This window comes from Electrona antarctica, assembly GCF_951216825.1.
Source record: "Electrona antarctica genome assembly, chromosome: 12".
NCBI lineage: Eukaryota > Metazoa > Chordata > Actinopteri > Myctophiformes > Myctophidae > Electrona > Electrona antarctica.
Window position 1 is genome coordinate 14,767,916 of NC_136793.1, and position 6,076 is coordinate 14,773,991.

Consider the following 6,076-nt stretch of genomic DNA (forward strand, 5'->3'; position numbering starts at 1 on the left):
TCTGTCGTCGCTGCTCTCTGGCCCAGTGTTAACTAGTTAACTAGCTGGATGTTCTTCTGTCGTCGCTGCTCTCTGGCCCAGTGTTAACTAGTTAACTAGCTGGATGTTCTTCTGTCGTCGCTGCTCTCTGGCCCAGTGTTAACTAGTCTGTCGTCGCTGCTCTCTGGCCCAGTGTTAATAACTAGTGTCGACTAAAACTATGACGAAAAATGTCCGTCGACTAACTTTTTTCACTGACGTTAAAACAAAATAAAAAGGAAGCTACGATGACTAAAACTGAGACTAAATACAGTATATTGAAAATGTCGTCACGGCTAAATTGTTAGGGAGGGACTGGTGGAGACGAGATCCAGTAGAACTAAAAGACAAGTCATTTTATGCTTGGTTGCGTGACGCGTTGTGAGCTTGTAGATCAGCTATTTTCAGCATGCAACCAAATGCAAACAGCAAGATCAATTATCAGGACGCCATCAAGGCACTGCCAAAATACATTTTGCTGACTAAATCAACTGTAGATTTTGTTAAACTATAGACTAAAACTAAAAGATTTTATAAGTAAAATATGACTAAAACTATATGAAGTTTTATTCAAAAGATTATATGATAAAAATGAAATTGCCGTCAAAATCAACACTGACTATTACATGTTCTTTTAACATAAATCAAATCCAATCCAACCCTTATGGATAGCTATTTTGAGTAACACTAAAGCTAATGAGCAACTACTTATGAATAACCACTAATACATGAATGATGTACTAATGAATACCTACTGCTGAGGGTAGATTGACATGCCTCATGGAGAAAACAAGCAGACCACAATATAGGTCTCTACGAAAAGCAAGAGCTATATAATGTATATAACAATTTATCATGATTCTTTACAATTTACAATTTACAATGTAGGCATTCAGCAGACGCTCTTAATCCAGAGCGATTTACATTAAGCAATAACAAAAACAAATAACAAATATAATACAAAAATAACATTCTTTGAACGCCACCAGTTAAAATATGAATTCTATTGACTTTATATGAAAATAAACAAAGGTATAAGTGAGGTAACAGTGTATGAGCATGTACGTAAGTGCAACATCACTTCCTCGTGTAGACTAGAGGAACAGTGGACATTTCTGATATATAAGCTCACAACATGTGGTGAGCTTATAGAGCAGTCCCGCCCACTTTCATGACTACGAGCGCCCTGGAAGACGACTTCCAATAATTTTTTCCCATTGACGTTTCATACAGTATTAATCTAAAGACCTGTAAGCCTCGGTCAAAGCCAACTGGGATCGTGACAACTTATGACAATAAACACTGTTTTGGGCCGAAAAAATAAATAATTCGAAAAAAGAAAAACGAATTGTTTGTTCGGCCCAAAAACGTGTGTGTGTTGTCGTGACGATCGAAGTTGGCTTCGGAAATTGACTTCCGGGCCGCGCATTAGGGGACTGCGACACTCGATAGGTGTGTGTGTGTGTGTGTGTGTGTGTGTGTGTGTGTGTGTGTGTGTGTGTGTGTGTGTGTGTGTGTGTGCACGTACGTGTGTCAGAGTGCGCGTGGCTCGTTACTCTTGCTTGTCACTCAGGGCTGCTTAAGTCTTCATTTAACTTTAATAGGAGCACTGACCTTTATTCCAGCATTTGTTCTCTGGGTATCTTGTTGCTGCATTAACATTGGATGATCCAGTACAGTAAACAACAGTGATGAACAACATCATGTATCCGTTTCCAAAATGTCAAAATAATAATAATAAATATAACATTTCGTTAGCCTCATAGCATAATTGGCTCACATTTTGGTCAAATTGACATTTTTGCCTATAGCGCTATACTCTCCTAACACTGCTGCATCATTGAGCCTTATTGTTACCGCTCAGATCAGAATGCTTGTTGCATTCAAAACATAACTTAGGCAGAAAGTGCTTTATGTCACTTTTCACTAGTAAGAGACCACACCTTCTGCTTAAAGTTTACATGGTTTTTATTGAACAAAAAGGGATGGATGAGTATTGGATGGGGAACCCAGGTAGGGTGAGACTCAGGGTGGGGGAGTAATCTCAGTCAATGCCTGCTCAGAGTGCGGTCCATCTGCTCCGATACTGCCCAGGGTTCCTGGAAGAGATGGAGAAAAGAGTAAGAAGGGAGATGGAGGTGGTAGGGGTGGATGAGGGGATGGAGGACATTGGAGGTGGTAGGGGTGGATGAGGAGATGGAGGTGGTAGGGGTGGATGAGGAGATGGAGGTGGTAGGGGTGGATGAGGAGATGGAGTAGCCTGGCTAATAAGCCAGACTAATATCACACAACACTGTCGCGGTATATCAGTCTGGGCTGGCTCCACTTGGATTTCATTTCCCGGGGAACATTTTCTCTTTGACGCAATTGGTCAGATCTACTGTCAGTCAAAAGTCTCAAGCATTGAACGTCACTGTACCAAAGCCCGCCCATATTGCATACCGTGTCCCGATTGGTCCGACCGGTTCTCGATTGTAGGAAAGAGGCGTGCTACTGAGCCTCGCCAGACCGAAATCCGCTGGTAGGCAACTTTTTTTTGCCAACGGCTGATTCGGTCTGGTTTATTAACCAGGCTAGAGATGGAGGTGGTAGGGGTGGATGAGGAGATGGAGGTGGTATAGGGGTGGATGAGGAGATGGAGGTGGTATAGGGGTGGATGAGGGGATGGAGGTGGTAGGGGTGGATGAGGAGATGGAGGTGGTAGGGGTGGATGAGGGGATGGAGGTGGTAGGGGTGGATGAGGAGATGGAGGTGGTAGGGGTGGATGAGGGGATGGAGGTGGTAGGGGTGGATGAGGGGATGGAGGTGGTAGGGGTGGATGAGGAGATGGAGGTGGTATAGGGGTGGATGAGGGGATGGAGGTGGTAGGGGTGGATGAGGGGATGGAGGTGGTAGGGGTGGATGAGGGGATGGAGGTGGTAGGGGTGGATGAGGGGATGGAGGTGGTAGGGGTGGATGAGGAGATGGAGGTGGTATAGGGGTGGATGAGGGGATGGAGGTGGTAGGGGTGGATGAGGAGATGGAGGTGGTATAGGGGTGGATGAGGGGATGGAGGTGATAGGGGTGGATGAGGGGATGGAGGTGGTAGGGGTGGATGAGGAGATGGAGGTGATAGGGGTGGATGAGGGGATGGAGGTGGTATAGGGGTGGATGAGGAGATGGAGGTGGTAGGGGTGGATGAGGAGATGGAGGTGGTAGGGGTGGATGAGGAGATGGAGGTGGTATAGGGGTGGATGAGGGGATGGAGGTGGTAGGGGTGGATGAGGAGATGGAGGTGGTAGGGGTGGATGAGGGGATGGAGGTGGTAGGGGTGGATGAGGAGATGGAGGTGGTAGGGGTGGATGAGGGGATGGAGGTGGTAGGGGTGGATGAGGGGATGGAGGTGGTAGGGGTGGATGAGGAGATGGAGGTGGTATAGGGGTGGATGAGGGGATGGAGGTGGTAGGGGTGGATGAGGGGATGGAGGTGGTAGGGGTGGATGAGGGGATGGAGGTGGTAGGGGTGGATGAGGGGATGGAGGTGGTAGGGGTGGATGAGGAGATGGAGGTGGTATAGGGGTGGATGAGGGGATGGAGGTGGTAGGGGTGGATGAGGAGATGGAGGTGGTATAGGGGTGGATGAGGGGATGGAGGTGATAGGGGTGGATGAGGGGATGGAGGTGGTAGGGGTGGATGAGGAGATGGAGGTGATAGGGGTGGATGAGGGGATGGAGGTGGTATAGGGGTGGATGAGGAGATGGAGGTGGTAGGGGTGGATGAGGAGATGGAGGTGGTAGGGGTGGATGAGGGGATGGAGGTGGTATAGGGGTGGATGAGGGGATGGAGGTGGTAGGGGTGGATGAGGGGATGGAGGTGGTATAGGGGTGGATGGAGGTGGTAGGGGTGGATGAGGGGATGGAGGTGGTAGGGTGGATGAGGAGATGGAGGTGGTAGGGGTGGATGAGGGGATGGAGGTGGTATAGGGGTGGATGAGGGGATGGAGGTGGTATAGGGGTGGATGAGGGGATGGAGGTGGTAGGGTGGATGAGGAGATGGAGGTGGTAGGGGTGGATGAGGAGATGGAGGTGGTAGGGGTGGATGAGGAGGTGGTAGGGGTGGATGAGGGGATGGAGGTGGTATAGGGGTGGATGAGGAGATTGTTCGAGACCACGTGTACTGTAGGTAGTAAGAACAGATAAGCGACAGCTCGCAGGTGTATTTATACTGTGGTGATTGTGACAGGGATTGGCCAAATGATAATGAAAGGCAGGTGATTTTGATAACGAGGGATGCTCAATGATGTGGGCGACGGTGGCTCAAGAGGTAGAGCAGGTCGTCCAATGATCCATGGGTCGGCGGTTCGAATCCCGGCTCCTCCTGTCTACATGTCGAAGTGTCCTTGGGCAAGACACTGAACCCCAAATTGCTCCCGATGTGCTGGTTGGTACCTTGCATGGCTTCCGCCGCAATCGTTGTATGAATGTGTGTGTGAATGGGTGAATGTAATGCACAATCTATGTAAATAGCCTTGGATAAAGGCGCTATATAAATGCACCATTTACCATTTAGCGGGAAGTGGCCGTGATAAGCAGAAGGAGGTCTCTACTCCTGAAACTGCGTTATACCCAACGTCGACGTCCCTAAGTGACTTACTGTACTGTAGGCAGAAATGATTTGGAATGTAACACGCATGGGTAACGAGGCTGAAACAATTGGCAATAAGGCACAATGAACACTGCCACTTCAATGTACTGTACACGTGTGGGTTATCTTTTATTGTTGATCGATGTTCACCATTTCACTTTATGCACCAGCTTTTATAGACTTTTAATCCGGGTGTCCGAAAGTCTTGTACAGGGAACTCCTGGTGGAAAACCTGCTTTTTGACTAGCTGGAGAATATACCAAATATGCAGTATTTTGTTATGTGTCTTCTGGAGGTTTTTGTTTAAAAAAATGTTTGGATATACAATGTGCATTTGAAATAATAGCCTATTAGATAAGGTTTTTATTTATTTTGCTCGATGTGATGCGAACTGTCAAGCAGTCAGTATGGCTTTGCATATGCATATGTGCATAGTCACCACCAAAACCGTCGTGATACACATCCATAATGATAACTAATTGTTGGCCATCATACAAGTTAATTAGAAGTGCCCATTTCAATATTGTCTTCTTTTCAAGATCCACACCAATGAACATTGAAATTGACAAGTCCTCTCTCTCTGTGTGTGTGTGTGTGTGTGTGTGTGTGTGTGTGCGTGTGCGTGTGCGTGTGTGTGTGTGCGTGTGCGTGCGTGCGTGCATGTGTTGTGCGCGTGATCTTTACGTAATTTCCAGGACGTCTACACCAGTTGAAATAGTATAGCTTGCTGCTTATTCTGTGCCAGGTCTGACTAGTTATGATATGACATAAATTGATCTGGCCCAGTCATTTCCAAGTAACCTTTCACGTGTAATGCCCAGGTCTGGTCTACACCATGGTCTAAACGGGCGGCAGTGGCTCAGGGGTAGAGTGGCTGGATGGTAACAGCAAGGTTGCCAGTTCCAACCCGGGCTCCCCCAGAGTTAGTGCCGAAGTGTCCTTGAGCAAGACACTGAACCCCTAATTGCTCCTGATGTGCTGGTTGGTGCATGCCTTGCATGGTTTCCGCTGCTATCGGTGTATGAATGTGTGTGAATGTAATGCACAATCTATGTAAAGGCGCTATATAAATGCACCATTTACCATGGACAGTATCTATCAGATCATATAAGTCTATTACCGCAGTGAAATGTGTTCTCTGTATTTGACCCATCTCTTGGATCAGCCAAGGAGCAGTGAGCTGCAGCCGTGCATTCTCTACTTGTTTGGATTTAAGCACTGAGACACATTTCGTTCCGAGTGTGTGGGACATCCGACGCAACTGAAAAGGCTGTGGCTTTGAAGGTTGCCACGGAGACCAGCCTTTAGAAAGCCTACACACAGGTGCACCTGTCGTGCGTGTGTGGGGGGGAAGGGGGGGGGGGGGGTTCTATGTGTCACCTACCTTTCTACCACAACACTACGGACACAGAGGTGTGTGTGACGGGACTCATGGC